The 17,076-nt window shown below is 42.3% G+C and overlaps 1 protein-coding gene and 1 long non-coding RNA gene across 4 annotated transcripts in view; one reads left to right on the plus strand and one right to left on the minus strand.

Annotated features, from left to right (window-relative positions):
• Positions 1 to 17,076, minus strand: part of ESRRG (estrogen related receptor gamma) — a 625,896-nt gene that overhangs the window by 579,980 nt on the left and 28,840 nt on the right. The window contains exon 1 of one of the 3 annotated variants that reach the window (XM_060644357.3): positions 698 to 2,058. The exons of 1 other annotated variant lie outside the window; for it this stretch is intronic. The gene's annotated coding sequence lies outside the window, so the exon portion shown is untranslated. Of the gene's footprint in view, positions 1 to 34; positions 150 to 697; positions 2,059 to 17,076 lie in introns of those variants that run through there. One more of the 3 variants, XM_060644361.3, reaches the window with a different exon arrangement.
• LOC132686519 (uncharacterized) lies at positions 127 to 7,581 on the plus strand. Its single transcript, XR_009613727.3, has 3 exons — positions 127 to 222; positions 4,299 to 5,151; positions 6,038 to 7,581. It is a non-coding gene; the product is annotated as an uncharacterized LOC132686519 (long non-coding RNA).

The raw sequence follows: 17,076 nt of genomic DNA on the forward strand, positions 1-17,076 counted from the left end.
CCGGGGTCCGCGTCGCGAGCGGCTGTGCACTCACCGAGCCGGGCTGCGAGGGGCAGAGGGGCGCCCGCGGCTAGCCGGAGCGCCGAGGCGCCTCCCTTTTCTCTTGGTAGCGTCGGTCCGCACTCCCTGTGACCCAGGACGTCATGATGCCTGTCTGTTTTCTCAATGATAACTTGGCAGAAGAAGACAGAGGCTGCCAGGTTCTCCTCGGGTGGTTACTTGGTATGTGCACGTTTCTGTTTGCATGCGTTTCTCGCTCCCTTTTTAAAAATAAATATCTGTGTTTAAAAAAAAAAATCCCCGGCACTGTCATGATTTGATTGCATTACTGCGTTGGCATCATTGACGCCTCTGGGTGTGTGTGTCTGTGTGTGTCTGTGCGTGTGGGGTTTTTTGCCCCTTTAAATCCTGCTGCTGCCGCCGCCGCCGCCGCCGCCGCAGCCGCTGCAAACTGAAAGCAAGCATGCGTTCATCTTTTGTCTTTCATTTTACCTTCAGGGTGACATTCAGTGCCAACTGCTCCCTTTTGACCGTCGCCAATCCCCGCCTGGGCAAAATAAATTTTCAAAACGTGGGGGGAGGGGAAGGAACAGCCCCTCGGCCCGAGCGCGGGGCTCTCGATTCCTTCCGCTAGCGGACCCCCAGCCGCACCCGACCCACCTCCCGCCCCTGAAAAACCATTTTCCCGTCTACCCACCGGGCCCAGGCAGAGAACTGGCACCAAGACAGCGAGGAGCATCCACCCCGGCCCAGACACTCATGTTCGCGGCTCGCACTTGCTGACTTGCATCTCAGTTGCCTTCTGAGTGTGTAGGCCTCTCACAACTGGAGCTATTTTTGTCTCCCAGAGATGTTCTTTAAAGCCTTTTAAAAATGGGAAGGGGGCAGGGAAGAAAGAGAGGGAGAGAGAGAGAGACAGACAGAGAATAAAAGCCCAATCCCCCTCTTTGAGGGGGCCCTGCAGACACATCAGGAAGTCTGGGGGGCTCCTGGCACCTGACCCACCAGGGGAGTTTGAAAGGGCAGAAAGGATAACTAGGTTTTCATCTGAATTCTTCTACAACAGCAGGAGAACTTTGTCTTACGGCAAAGATATTGTTGCCGGCTTTCCACTGCATTTGTCATTTTTTATAATTACGCTCTCTGGAATCCGTAGGAAAGGTCTCCACAATAACCCTTAATATTTATTTCTGCAAACATGAGAATGTATTTTAGATGGTGTGGCCACGTGACCGGTACAGCACAGAGCAGGTCTTTTTATAATATTTAGTTTCTGTCATTTGTACACGGGTCTGTTCTACGTGGCTTCTATTAATCATAACATTGCACATATCAATCACCATATGCGCATTACTGAAAAAATAAAAATCTAGTGCCAGGTTTGGCAAATACTTGGCCCTTCTTTATCGTTAATTCCCCGTCTGGAGTAGAAGAACGGGCTTGGGAATTTTTTTCCATACGCTTCTTTTTTGTTGACCTTGGTCACCATCATGGATTGGTAAAGTCACTATTCCCACGGATTCCCAATCCCAAAGATGACAGCAGGAGCCAAGGTTGCAAAAAATAAAGCGTGGGAGAGAGTGTCAAATCTGAAAGGCAAAGCTGGTTGGGAGAAAAACTTTTGATCTCATCCAAGATAATCTGCAGCTGCTCTAGGTTTGAGACTAGTTTGCCTGCTTGAGAGGTTGGCTACACTTGATGAAAATAACCGGTAACTTGTTAGGTCTTTTCCCTTTTTTAGTCTTTTCCCTCTAGAGTCATATGCCAAGAATCACTAAGCAAACTCCATAGGGAGGGTACTGCAATTCTGCAAAGATCAGACAATCAGAATCGGGGAAGAGCCTCACCAAAGTAGACCCAAGAGGGTCTGAGGACTATTGACCAGTAGACAGATCCCCAAACTTGAATGGGGTGCTGCTTCACCCTTAACAATTGGACACAGCCCTCTGGCTCGGCTTATCGGTCTCCTTGCAATGCCAGAAGAATGAACTGGTGCAGTCTTGTCTGGTGCGTAGAGGGCATCAGTGTCAAGGAAGGCAAGGGCCTATTTGTAGCGAGTGTCTATTGATGTTATTGGTAACTTTTTAGCATACTGTTCAAGAGAGGCTCGTTAATATTCAAGCTACCAACCTGGTTCTCCAGCTTTATTACTTATTAGCCTTAGAACAGGACCTTTAAAGCCTCACTGGCAAAAAAAAAAAAAAAAAAAAAAAAGTACCATAAAAATTTGACTAACTTTAATCCCTTGAAAATCCTTTTTTTTTTTTTTTTTTTTTTTTTTTTTGCCCGGACAAATGCCTTCCACGCTAGTTGCCACCAATCAACATGCCACTGCAGGCAGCCAGGGGGTGAGATGTTTGAGCAATGAGCAAAGGGGTAGATCTAGGCAGAGGACTCCAGTTGGAATAGATCCTTCCTAAACCGGATTCTCTTAAGCCACCTCTGGCTAAGAGCTGCTCTCTGTTGTTTATTCAGACTACGTTCAAGTCTTTACTTTCTGGCTTCACCCTAAATATAATAGTTAATGTTGTTGTAGCACGTTCAGCTTAACTTTCCAACCAAACCAAAGGGCAAGACAAAAATGCTTACTAAGATGGATGGAATGCATAAAAGTCGTGGTCCTAAACTTCGCTAGTGTTTAGAATTTGCCAATCCAATTAAATCTTCTCAACAAAACCACGAGAGAAGGATTATAGGTATCCTCATTTTACCCCCAAAAAACTGAGGCACAGAGAAGTTAAGTAATTCGTCCAGCCTTACCCAGCTGGGATCCAAATTCAAGTGCCCTGAGCCCTCACTATCAAGCTCTTTACCTGTTCAACTGCATTCAACCTCCTCACATCTTGCACCCATGGTTCAGTCAGGCTGCATATACATTGCCCACCTCACACCCTTTGTTAACCCCAACGTCACTGCTCAAGCATTCAGTGCCCCCTTCTGCCTCTTTGCTATTCAAGTTCTATCTATTGGTCAAGGCCAAGTTCAAGTCCTACTTTGCCCACAAGCCATTATTTACTATTATTGGGTGTGTTGATCATTCTCTCTCTGTTCTACGCTGTTCACTTCTATGTATGACATCACTGTTCTCCGTTTCTGGGTTTATTTCTTTTTCATCTCTTCTTCATCTCCCGATTCCTTTCTAACAGCATTATGCATTTTTTCCCTGCTTCTTCCGGTTTGCCTAAGTACAACACTGGCTGTCATTAAATAGCTTCTGATGTACTAATTGACACAAAACTGCCCTTTGGAGAGCTAAGATGTCACTTCAATCTGACAGAAGCTGGAAGTTTTTTACGTAGCAAAAGTTTTATCCTTTTAACTGAAAACATTGCAAACTTGTTTCTCTATACTTCAGATAGTCCCTAGAAAACAGCTAAGTAAAATCAGAGGTGAAATTCTTTAATTGGAGAAGCATATTATGAAGAGGTAGAATTTAATGAGTGTGTTGGGGGGGGGGGGTGTGGACAAAACTTAATCATTTTTAGCCATTATGAGCCTCTCTCTGCTATATTTTGAATTTTCTGAGTGTCAGATTAATTTCTCTGTTTAGAAAGATAGGAAAATAAGTGAGAATCACTTATCAGACCTGTGATCTCTTACTGCATCTGCTACTGACTGGCTGTAACTTCTGGCAAATTATTTAATAACTCTGGGCCTCAGTTTCTCTCTTGCACAAGAAGAGATTTAATCAGTCTCCAAAGTCCGTCCAACTCTAAGCTTCTACAAATCTGAAACAGGATGTGGGAGAGAATGAAAGAGAGGGCTCAGCCTAGGAACCCTGTTTTTTTTTCTTTTTCTTTTTTTGGAGGATATAAAAAATATGCCAAGGAGCTCAGGTAAAGTTAATAAAGATCATATTTCTAATTTCTCAGTATACTTAAGGATAGCTCAGGAAAAAATCCATATACAAAAAAATGTTCAAACTTACATTTCAAAAGATAGTCTCTGGGTGCCTGGGTAGCTCAGTCGGTTAGGTGTCCGACTACGGCCCAGGTCATGATCCCATGCTTTGTGAGTTCAAGCCTGGCATCAGGCTCTGTGCTGACAGCTTGGAGCCTGGAGCCTGTTTCAGATTCTGTGTCTCCCTGTCTCTCTGCCCCTCCCCTGCTTGCACTGTCTCTCTGACTCCCCAAAATAAAAATAACTATTTTTTAAAAAATTTTAAGATAGTCTCTTTTATATGAGATAAAATAATTAACTAAGTATACCAATAGCCCACCCTATCAGCTAGAGTATTATTAATTATCATTCATGCTTGCTTATAACTTTCTTTCTAACACAGTCGTATTGTTTTACAGATCTTATTTGATATGAATGCATTTTTTTGCCTGGATGCCTTAATCTCCTGGTTAGCTTGAATTAAATCATGAAGTTAGTTAAAGAGCACAGGTTTACAGTGAAGAGACTCAGGGATTAGAACCAGAGCAGGATCACCCACATATTTCCTCATTGCAACTAACTCTGGGAAAGCCTTTCTCCACGTTCCTTTCCTTATTTATCTCTATTGAATACTTATAACTCCTTGACCCTCTCCGGTTTTTGTTAGGATAAAATGAAATAGCAGAAGAGAAAGCACTCTTCCAACATAACAAAATATCATCATGGCAGATGGACCATATTTTACACCAGGGTTGATATTCTAAAAAATTTTACAAAATTAATAGAACCTAAGGTCCGCTAGCTGAGAATCTCAGTTAACTTCTATTTACTACTTACAGGACTTCACAAAGGTCTATAGCTAGCTGAAGGAAGAATCAGGATGATTGTGCAGAAATCACTTTGTCCCAGGCCACACTCAAGGCCTGGTACACACCGTGGGAAAATAGTACAGCCAATTGCAACAACCAGGATCAGGGTAATTAGGATACCTGTTTAAAATAAATTTATACCATGCGTCTCTCATGAAAAAAATAAAAACGTTTGCATGAGGCAAGGGCGCTCAAGCCAGACTGCGTGATAGCTCTAGTCTAGGGATCCATGGACCGATTAAGTCTTAAGGTTGTAGGCAAAGTATGTGTATGGGTGTGTGGGTGCACAAGTGCGCGTGCAAGCACACCTGCAAGTGACGCCATTATTCTCAAGAAAAGGCGGATAACTTTCATCACATTCTGAGGAGGGATCATGACTCCAGAAAGGTTAAGAACCACTGAGGTAAGAATAGTTTATTTTAAAACTGAACTTAAGGAGAATAATACATTCCTTTAAGCCAAATGCCGTGCTGACTATACCACGGGCAATGTATTAATAATCACCTGTGTTCAGAATGATGGCCTTGAGACCCAATAAAAGCTTCAATCATCAAAGAAATTCATTGTCAGGGTGTTTTACGTAACTTACCCAGGACAATGTATCAGCCTTTTAGAAAGATTTGAATATGAAATAAAATAAGACAAGGCTTTTGGTTTTGTTTAAGCTGGTTGGACCATTCTCTGTGTGCTAAGAAAGATGAACCGAGCACAGGAAAATACTCATTGTTTCTAGGAATACGGGTAAGGTCCACTCAGCTGTGGAGTGGCAAAAAATGAGGGTCTGAAACAGAATTGTGGCAGTGAGGTGGCTTGGAGGGATATTTGGCAGGGATCTGGAATCGACAGACTGAATGATCTGGCTTGGACAACTAAATTAATGGTAGCATGTTAAAAAGGTACAAATTAAGCTTATGCTAAGAAAATAATGAATTTGGTTTGGGATATGTTAGGTTTAAAGGCCTGTGAAATAGCCAGATTCCACTGGCCTTGGGAAAGATTTAGAAGAAATCTGTGGCTGGAGAAATTTCTTTGGGAATTATTAGTGAATGGGCAGTGGTATGAACTGGTAATAAGGTGGGGGTGGAGAGGGAGGATTAGGAATGCAAATGACTTAGGAGCATCTGAAATAAAATTGCATTTATTTGAATAAAATCTAATTTGTGAAATATGAAATCATATAATACCCAAGGCTAAATAGTGTTGGTGATTTTAAATATTTATAGACACCTGTATTCGTACCATAAATCTCTGAATAGGACTATACATCTCAGATTTTATTTTACACCTAGGGCTTTCTGGAGTTCTTCATTTCAAGGCTCTGTTTTTCATTCGAGATAGTGCATTCGCTGCCTGGGTTCAGAAGGGAGAAAGACTCTTCTTTGGCAACCAGGTTCAACTGGAAAAAATCATCAAGATGTCACCTGATGCCGCATGTTACAACTATGTTCTCAGCTACGTGGTCCTGCCAGTTGCTGAACCAGCAGAGGTAACTCAGCGTCATGGAAAGAACACTTAAACTTGGAGTCAGAACACTTGATTGGGAGTCTAATTTCTGCCTCTTACTGCTGTTATGATCCTGGGAAAGTCATTCAACTGCTTCCACCCTGGATTTCCTCCTTGGCAACTGCCCTCGGGGAATGATCCCTCCGGCACTGGTGTCCTCGTGACTACCAGTTGGGTAGAGTGAGGAAACCCAACCACATGCTTCAAAATTCCCCTCCTGGATGAACTCTTCTAGGATATCCTCTCCCACTCTCCTCTCTGTGACAGCCCAGTGGGCCCCACCACCCTCTTCCCCACCTCCATCAACACACTTCCATGACTATACTCACCTTACTTGAATTATTGTTCATATGTCTGCCTTTGCTGCTCAGTGGTAACTGCCTTCAGTGTAACAGAGATTTTAGTTATCTTTTACCCCTAGTGCCTAACACACAGTAGGTGCTCCACGAATGTTAAATGAATAAACTGTTATCAGGGGAGAGTATGTGCTGACATCTGTTCCTATTCCATGAAAATTCTTTAGATAATCTGAGAAGTGGAAAAGCAGGGCCAGCCTTACCCATAGGCCATAAACTGTACTATACCAGTGCTTTGCTCAGAGGGGGCCTCTCTCTGGTAAAACTCCTGCATATACTGCTTATTATGCTACTTTTATGAATACAATTATTATAAGGGAATAAACTAGGCCATTTCCTGGTCATATTTAAACATAAAATGCAAAACTGCGCTTCCCTCCAAAAAACATATCAACACTGACCTTGTTTGACGCTAACACATAAATGCTGGATACCAGATTTTTCCAGAGAGCTAAGGTGAAGGAAGATAAAGAGGGTGGGAGACAGCCCTGGGGACAGGAAGGAGGGCTGAATGGCTATCACAGAGTGGCGGAAAGGACCCAGAACACAGAACCGAAGGTCCTGTCTCAAATTCCTGGAGAATGATCTTAGGCTCTCTGTGATCAGTTACTGCGTCTTTAAAATGGAATCATAATGTTTCAGTAACAGAGTGACCAAGGGGATTGAATGACATAATGTATAAAAGGCCCTGATGCCCTGTCAAAACAGGGGCCTGATAAAAGTAAATTTTCCTCCCTCCCTTTCTTCCTCCCTGTCTGTTTACCCTTCCAGAAGAAAAAGGAACCAAATTCACTGATTCACAACCATGATCAACTTGTAACCTTTATGCTTGTCCAGGCTACTAAAAAAGAATCACAAGGGTTAACTTATACCAGTAGTCTCCAAACTTTGGGGCACACTGGAATCATGCTGGAGCTTTAAACAATCTTGATTCTCAATTTGTACCCCACAGCAATTACATCAGAACGTCTGAGGGTTGGGGGCGCCTGGGTGGCTCTGTCGGTTGAGCGTCCGACTTCAGCTCAGGCCATGATCTCGCGGTCTGTGAGTTCGAGCCCCGCGTCAGGCTCTGTGCTGACCGCTCAGAGCCTGGAGCCTGTTTCGGATTCTGTGTCTTCCTCTCTCTGACCCTCCCCCGTTCATGCTCTGTCTCTCTCTGTCTCAAAAATAAATAAACATAAAAAAAAAAATTAAATAAAAAAAAAAAAGAACATCTGAGGGTTGGAGTCAGGTAATGGTATATATATATATTTTTTTAACCCTAAGTGATCCCAGCAGATACCAATGTTTGGGAACCACTGGCTAATGCAGAGAAGTGGGCCTTTGGCCAGTGAGTTAGTCTAATTGGAGCCTGATGCTAATAAGGCACAAGTTTGGATTCGGGTCCAGGAGAGCAGCTCTTTACTCCTCCACAGACCCAGGATTCTTCTTCTCCTTCAACCCTCTTTGGCAAGCTCTTTATAAAAGAACCCTAGACAGGGTAGTAACAGGAGACCGACTCATCCCAACTACCAAAAAAGCAAATAGAAAAGCACATAAGACACCTGTATTTGTAGTACTTTACAATTTAGAAAGTGCTTTAACCCCTGATTTTATTTAATCTTCAACTTTGCACAGTTGGTATTATCATGCCCAATTTACGGATGATGAAACCAAAACCAAGAGAAGTTCGATTCGCTCAGGGAAAAGTGGCAGATTCAGGTCTCACGCTTATTCCAGAATGGATGCAATTTTCCTGGACCATGCAGCTCCAGAAACCTTACTGGTTGGCGGGGTCATATCCACATTGGAAGGATGGCTCAGAGCTATGGTCTAGCCACTCTGCCATGTTAGGAAAGGAGGCAAGAAGGGAGGGAGGGAAAGAAGGAGGGAGGAAGAAAAATATTTTAAATATGTTTGAATTAAATAGGTTTCTCTCCAGCAGGCTTTTCAAATTATTTAATATGCTAACAAGCACTGTAAATATCTAGAAATTATTATTTCCCAACTTATTGGACAGTGAAACCCTTTTTAAACTCAGCATTTCTTAGGACTAATGTCCCATGGGGTGCCATTAATAGCTGCTTTCCTCACCTCCCCCAACATTTGCTGAGGGTCACCCCTTCAGAGAGGATGCTCCCCGCCCCCACCAAACCCCTTATTTAAAACAGAAACACCACCTTCTTCTCCCCAGCCCAGTCCTCCCCACCTGCTTTCCTGTTTTGTTTTTCCCATAATCCTTAACACCTTCCAAAATAGCTCACAGGTTTACTTCTTTATTTTGTCTACTATCTGCCTCACTCTGTCTATAGGCTCTAATGAGGTCAGGGCTTTTTCTGGCTATTTTTTTCCCACCGTGATTTCACTAGCACCTAGAAGCGTACCTGGCCCAGAGTAGGTATTCAACAAGTATGTGTTAAAGAAATGAAGGAGGAGGGGCGCCTGGGTGGCGCAGTCGGTTAAGCGTCCGACTTCAGCCAGGTCACGATCTCGCGGTCTGTGAGTTCGAGCCCCGCGTCGGGCTCTGGGCTGATGGCTCGGAGCCTGGAGCCTGTTTCCGATTCTGTGTCTCCCTCTCTCTCTGCCCCTCCCCTGTTCATGCTCTGTCTCTCTCTGTCCCAAAAATAAATAAAAAACGTTGAAAAAAAAAAAAATTAAAAAAAAAAAGAAATGAAGGAGGAAAAAAAAAAAGGAATGAAGGAAGGGCCAAAGAGAAAGGCTCTGTGGAAGAAATTCAAATAAAGGTATCTTCTCCTTAGGGTCCCTTTACAGATATCTTTTCTGATTGTAGTTATTCCTAGAATACAATCTAATGGGGTGGATATGATCCCTACCTTACAAAAAAATAAAATTAGAATTAAAGCAATTATACCTGTAAGCAGAGCAAAAAATTGGTTAAGCAAAAAGATTGTTAAACTGGAATTGATTCTTTTTAATTTTCTGTGTAATTATTGTGAGATAAAGTATATACGGCAGATGTTTCCAACAGTATCTGGGAGACCTAACAGAAACATGGATGGCCATGCATTAATCACACCAAGGCCTAATGTATCAGGCCAGGAAACTATTTTCCACCTACCAAAACTATCCAAGCTGAGATATGAAACTTCAGCAAGCCCCAGATATAACAATGTTAATCACTGCCTGAATTCAGATTCCCCATAGGTCAAATCACGTTCCGAGAAAGGTTCTATAGAAGTCTAGTGGAAATCGGCCTATAGCTCAGGTGTCAGTAGGGTCCTCCCACCCCACTTCCCAAGGCCTCTGCCTTATAACCACACATGGCATCACTGTGGAGCTGTTCTCTATAAAGGTCAAAGTGCAATTCAAATATAAGCATGGATGATGACGGTCCATGGAGCTCAGAAAATGACCCAACTGGCCGATTCCTCTCCAAACACAAGAGTAATGATGAAGCGGAGAATACATACTAATAATGTTGCATGTGTGCTCTGCTCCTTTATATTTCCTTTTTATCCAGAAAAACCACATTTATGAAGGCAGGCTCTTTTAGTAGTGAAAGTGATGTTTATTAAACACATCAGAATCTACAAATCCAAATGAGCAGCTCCCTACAAAATAGTCACTTGGGGAGGCTATGTGATGACCTCAGTGAGGCTGTGATTGCTTCAAACATTTTGGGAATTCCTCTTTTAAAATCACCTTCCTAGCTATTTTAAAACTCACAAGAAAACCAGTATCATTCTTTTATGGCTGCACTTTATGTAACAAAAATGCCACATTTCAATCCCAGTAGTCTTAGTTGGTCGGAGTAGTGGGTAACAAACTGGTTGCCCATCAGAATCTCCCAGGCCTTTATTAAAGACACAGTTTGCCAGACTGGCCCTGATTCACCATGCAGTAGGTCAGGGCTGGGAATTGGGATTCTGTGGTTGAGTAACCATCTCAGGTGATTCTGATGCATCCAATTTTCTTTGTGAACTGTGGGTGTATGTGCCTTGCTGCTAGGACAGGGTTTGGCATCTGAACCACGGCCTGAGCCAATTAACTTTCCTCTACAGCCATGACGCCAAAACCTCTAACATCCAATTACTCATTCTCTTCCCCAACAACTATTGACCCCTTCCTGTTTGTTCTACAAAGAGGAACTGTTGGCAAGAGAAAGCCCCAAATGAAAGAGCGTGAATGGTTAGGTCAAAAACATCCATGTTAGACACATCCTCTTTCTCGCCATTCTTTTTTGACCAACTTCATGGCTTCAGCCTCTGCTTTGGAGACAGTCCAAAAGAGAATAAACGTACAGGCAACAGAATAAAATTGCCTGGAGTCAAACTCTTGCTTGACCACTTAATCAGGTGACCTGGGACAAGTAACTTACCTGCTCTGTGCCTCAGTGTTCCTCATCTGAGATGTAACTAATCTGAGTACCTATATCCTAGGAATGCTGAGAGGATTGTGTGATATAATTTTTATTAAATGTTCAGCACAGCACTCACAGTTTTCAGAAAATATTAACTATTATTTTTTAACTGTTTTTAGTACTTATGTGCTAATCATTCCTAAATTATAAATTCTAGATCTGAAATCCCAACCTCTTACTGTTTACCATTAATATATACATACCCATCACCATTTCAAACTTATCAGATAAAAACTTGAATTAAATATTGGCCTAACTTTTCAAATTTATTCTAGCATATTTGTTCTAATTTTGAGTCAATCTACCATTATCCGTAGACTCATTAGGTACCAAACCAAATTTATCTCAGATTTTTTTCTTCTACCTTACTCTACCTCCCATGCCAACAAATACACATACACCCACCTGCACATTCACTTAGTTATAAAGTCTTCTTGATTTTACCTCAATGATTTTTCTTTCCACTTTGTGCGTGCGTGTGTGTGTGTGTGTGTGTGTGTGTGTGTGTGTATTTTAAACTATTGTTTATTACTATAGTAACTATTGTTACTACATGCCAGGTCTAAACCCTGTACAAGCATTAATTCACATAAGTCTTACAGTAGCCTCATGAATTAAGTGCTATTATGATTTCCATTTTTAAAGATGTAAAACAAAGGTACAAATCAGTTAGGAAACTTGCTGAGGTTCAATGAGCAAGTAACTCTAGGAAAGGGGAGTCAATGTTGGCAGCATGGCACAGGGCTGTGCTCTTTACTACTACCTAGGACTACTGCTAATATTTTAAAAATAATAATATGTGTTGACTTCTCAGCACAATATGCCATCACAACAACCCTATGAAGTACACAGTGTTAACACTCCTCCTTTGTAGATGAGGATACGGGGACCCACAGAGTATGACCTGCCACTTCTCTAGTTTGGGTCCCCTTGTGCATTTCCTGGGCTAATGAAATTACCTCCCATCTCTTCTCTGCACTGCCTAGTTGAAATAGTACTGGGAAAATTGGATATTCACATGCAAAAGAATAAAACTAGATGCCTAGCTTACCTCATTCACAAAAAATAACTCAAAGTGAATTAAAGACTTCAAAGTAGGACCTGAAACCATAAAACTCCCAGGAGAAAACATAGGGAAAAATCTCCTTGACATTGGTCTCAGCAACAATTATATGGATATGACACCCCAAAAGCAAAGATAAACAGAACTATATCAAACTAAAAAGCATCTGCAGATCAAGAATAAACAAAATGAAAAGGCAACCTATGAAATAGAGGAAGATATTTGCAAACCACATACCTGATAAGGGTTAATATGCAAAATATACGAGAAACTCATACAACTCAATAGATAAAACCAAAGAAGCCAATGTAAAAATGGACAAAGATCTAAACTGACATTTTTCTAAGAAGATATTCATATGACCAACAGATACATGAAAAGAAGCACAACGTGACTAATCATTACAGAAATGCAAACCAAACCACAGTGAGATATCACCTCACACTTGTTAGAATGGCTATCATCAAAGAGACAAGAGGTAACAGTCCTGGCAAGGAAGCAGGTAAAAAGGAACCCTTGCACACTGTTGGTAGGAACACAAAGTGGTACAGCCACTATGGCAAACAGTATGAAGGTTCTTTAAAAATTAAAAAACAGAACTACCATACGATCTAGCAATTCCACTTTTGGGTGTATATCTGAAGGAAGTGAAATCACCATCTCAAGGAGGTATCTGCACCCCCATGTTCCCTGTAGCATTATTTACAATAACCAAGACATAGAAATAATCTAAGTCTTCATCAGTGGATAAATGGATAAAGAAAATGTGACTGATTTTATGGATATAGGAAATTCTACCTTTTGCAACCACATGGATGAACCTGGAAAGCATTGTGCTAAGTGAAACACAGAGAAAGACAAATACTATATGATCTCACTTATATATGGGGAATATAAAAATGTGGAACTCATAGAAACAGAGACCAGATTGGTGGTTGCCAGGGCTGAGGAAATGGGTGAAGACGGTCTAAGGATACAAACTTCCAGTTGTAAGATGAGTAAGTTGGAGGGAGGTAATATACAACATGGTGACTATCACTAACAATAAAGTATTGTATACAGTAAAACCCTGGTTTGTGAGCATAATTCGTTCCAGAAACATGCTTGTCATCCAAAGCACTTGCCTATCAAAGCGAATTTCAAGAACCATTGGCTCAGTTGTGATCCTGTGACACGCGGCATCATGTACTACTGTTACCGCAACATGTTGCTCATTTATCAAATTAAAACTTAGTAGAAATGTTTGCTCATTTTGCGGAACACTCACAGAACAAGTTACTCACAATCCAAGGTTTTACCGTATTTGAAAGTTACTAAGAGACTAGATCTTAAAAGTTGTCACTGGGGCGCCTGGGTGGCGCAGTCGGTTAAGCGTCCGACTTCAGCCAGGTCACGATCTCGCGGTCTGTGAGTTTGAGCCCCGCGTCAGGCTCTGGGCTGATGGCTCGGAGCCTGGAGCCTGTTTCCGATTCTGTGTCTCCCTCTCTCTCTGCCCCTCCCCCGTTCATGCTCTGTCTCTCTCTGTCCCAAAAATAAATAAAAAACGTTGAAAAAAAATTAAAAAAAAAAAAAAGTTGTCACCACCACAAAAAAAAAAAGAAAGAAAGAAAAGTAACTATATGAGGTGACGTATCAACCAAGATTATTGTGGTAGTAATTTCACAATACATACATACATCAAATCATTATGTTGTACACCTTAAACTTACACGACGTTGTAAGTCAATTTTATCTCAATCAAGCTGGGGAGAAGAAAAGAAAAAAGAAAAGAAAGCATTTCTCAGCAGAAGGGGAAATTTGCTGTGAGTAGGAAACTCCAAATAATATTGTTCACCATGGCTCCTGCCATTCTGTGTTGGATGGATTTAAGTACTCAATCTGGAAGGCTTGGTTGGGTTGGAGATTTGTCTGGAAGCTTGGTTTGTACATAAGCAGTTTTTGTAAGTTTCTTAAATGTTTATTTGGGTTTGCTCGGAGGAAGTAGGGAGCTGATGGAGAGTACAGGGCGAACGCATCCTCCCTCAGTCACCCTCCCTCTGTGGGCAGCGCTAAAACATGAAGTGTCGAGGCCAGAGTGAGAGACAGAGAGCCCCTCGGCCGGTCTATGGGGTCTGGATGTCGTGCTGCGAGGGGAGGCAAATACAGGATTCTGAAAGGGGAAGGACATGATCGTATTTATGTCAAAGAGCGGATTACGCAGGTGACTGATGCCACTCCCTGACTCACAATCCTAAAGTGGCATGGCCTCATGCCCAAAGAAAGAATGCAATCTCTTCGGCATTCCCAGAAGACACATCAAGTGTAAAGATCTTGAGATGCCTGCATATTTGTTCTATTCTAGAAACAGCAAGCAGACCCGAGTGGCCGGAGCAGGAGCAGAAGCAGATGTGAGATAGGGTGGGGCACTGGCAAATGATAAGGAAAATGAGCAGGGAAGCAAACTGATCTGACTTATTTGGGGCAAAAAAAAAAAAAAAATCACTATTTGCTCTGATCCTGGATCCCATCAATAAGAACACACGACCATTCCCAGAACAGGGCTCTGCAAACATTCTCAGACATTGCTCTGCCCTCAGTGCCTGTTCTTTTAAGCGCCGCGCATTCTTACATCTGTCACATACTTTGAGTCAAGAAGAAAACAAAGTCAAGGACAAAACTGTCTTTTGTGTCCCCTATAGCCTCTGTGAACAGTTCTGGTGTAGACTGTGCATTTGGAGAGCCAGGTGCAGAGTGCTGGTACCTAGTGAGAGTGCGGTCACGTGGCGAAAGGCCTGGAAGCTGCTGTTTAATACGTAAATGAAAATGGAAGGGGAGCAAAGAGCTGCCACCATCAGCTTGCAGTCAGTCAACATGGTTGGAGTAGAAAGAGTCATAGAGCTTGTATTCAGAAAACCTGGCTTCTAGACTTGACTCTATCATTTACCAGCTGACTGGCCTTGGGCAGTTGAACTAGCTGAGCCTCATTACCTCATCCGCTCAATGCAGATGACTCCTGCCTCACCACATTGAGAAGGGAGGAGGGAGACATACATGAGACCCGAGGGGTAACACACTCTGTAAATGATAACGGGCTATGTGAGAGCATGACTTCATTATCTTATCAGCTGACTAGTCCCCCAACAAGATCTCGAAGTCAGAGAAATGGAGTGTCTTGGAGTAGAGACGGCGATAAGAGAGAGCCTGGGGTAGCAGGTGTTAGGTGGCACAGGGTCACAGGGGCTTCAGGGTAAGAAGAAAACAGTGACGTCATCACATGATGAAAAGGAACATTCTTCCCATTCAGGATACATTTCATATCTGAGCTTTTGAAATTTTGCAATAAAATAACAGTTATATCAGCTCTACAGTTTGAGAGTCATCATAAAAGTCCTCCTTACAGACGAGGTTTCTTTGGTGAGAGGCAAATCTTGGGGAACGTTCACATGATAGGTTACTCTCTAGGAAAGAGCTTTTGAAGGATTATGGGTTCCAGGTGGATTCAGTTGGACAACTAAAGTAAGTGCAATATCCCATCTAGTTCTTAGTCCCTGTGACACTCTCATTCCCAAAGAAACCCAAACAGACCCACCAGCAAATTCAGCTCCATTCGAAGCATGATATCCATCCTGACCTCTAGTCAGAGGCAACTCAACAAGGCTAGATATCATGTCATTATCACCATTCTTCCAGTCTCTTGCTGACAGGGTCGCCTATCTCCAGTAACTGAACTCCTGGTTCCTATCGTCAAATCCCCACATTGCTCTAGGCATTACCCTAGTAACCATTTTTTTTTTTATAAAAGCTACCAGATGTTGCATTCTTAGCATGGTTCACTCATGTGCTGAGTGCCTTATTATTTTTAACACCACAATAACCCTAAAAGGGAGGCACTATCTCAATTGCTTGACTTTACAGAAAGTAAATAGAGGTTAAATAACTTGATCAAGATGATGAGTGAGTGGTGGGGTCAGGATGTGGGCTGAGCTGTTCAACTCCTAAGCCTTAATCAGAATGGTCTGTCCTGGGTCCTGAATACTAGCCATGTGCATGAGTCCTCTCTAAAGCCTGGAGTCTGCCTGGATGGGTGCTGACTGCTTTCCCTTGGACAACTTGGCTGGCTGGAATAGCCATCACCTACCACTCATCGGACGACCCTGATGCTGCTCCCATAGGAGTGCCCACCTGTCTCCATGGTAACATATTCTGTGCACTATTCTCCTGCTTAGACATCCTCCCCGGTCCACATGTGGACGATCAGCCCAGCACTTGCCCCATTCTAGCAGCCACCCCTAGTCCCGAGTCTCAGTTTTTCTCGCTGGTGATTTCCAAGCATGTGAAGCTATTAGGCTGTGTGACCTTGGAGTCTCCTACAGGGAAAGATGAGAGGTTTCATGAAGTAGAAACTAATAAAAATGCTCACCTTCACCTTATGTCACTTTCTAGATAAATACAATAAACGTTGATACCATATAATTATTTTAAGAACGAAGTCAGTGGCTGAACCAGATTGTAGTAAATTCACTCGCTTTGTTAAAAGTAAACATCAGTGCAACATTCCCTAATTGGCAACCAAAATGGCAGGCCTAATTGCTAAAGAATTAAAAGATACATTGTCTTCCAACGACTAAAGAAAAAAAAAATCTTGAAATTAGGTAAAAGCCTTCAAATGCAATAGTCCCTGAGCAATAGATTTCAAACAGTTTTCAAGCAAAGGAACCAAGCACTGTCTTTGAAAGTAATGGTAGGTGGAATCTCTCAATGTTAAGAGATCAAAGAGGGGCATCTCTGAGTGAATGGCAGTATGAAAGCTAGACCTCCTCTATATTGTCCCTCTCTGTTTCATCACACGGTGCCCTCAACCTCGGCTAACACACACACACACACCCCTATAACACCTGGTCTCAGTGGCTTTTACGGTCATTTTTAAGTGATTCCATGACTATTTCCTGAAAGTAGTTAGTTAAGTATGAATTGAGATGACAAAGTTGTAAAAGACACTGGTGATTTTACTTTAGGATCTAACGGAAGATGAAAAATTCTGACTTGTGTAGGATAAAGAGGCTCACT

The sequence above is a fragment of the Panthera onca genome, chromosome F1, assembly GCF_046562875.1.
Source record: "Panthera onca isolate mPanOnc1 chromosome F1, mPanOnc1 haplotype 2, whole genome shotgun sequence".
Lineage (NCBI taxonomy): Eukaryota > Metazoa > Chordata > Mammalia > Carnivora > Felidae > Panthera > Panthera onca.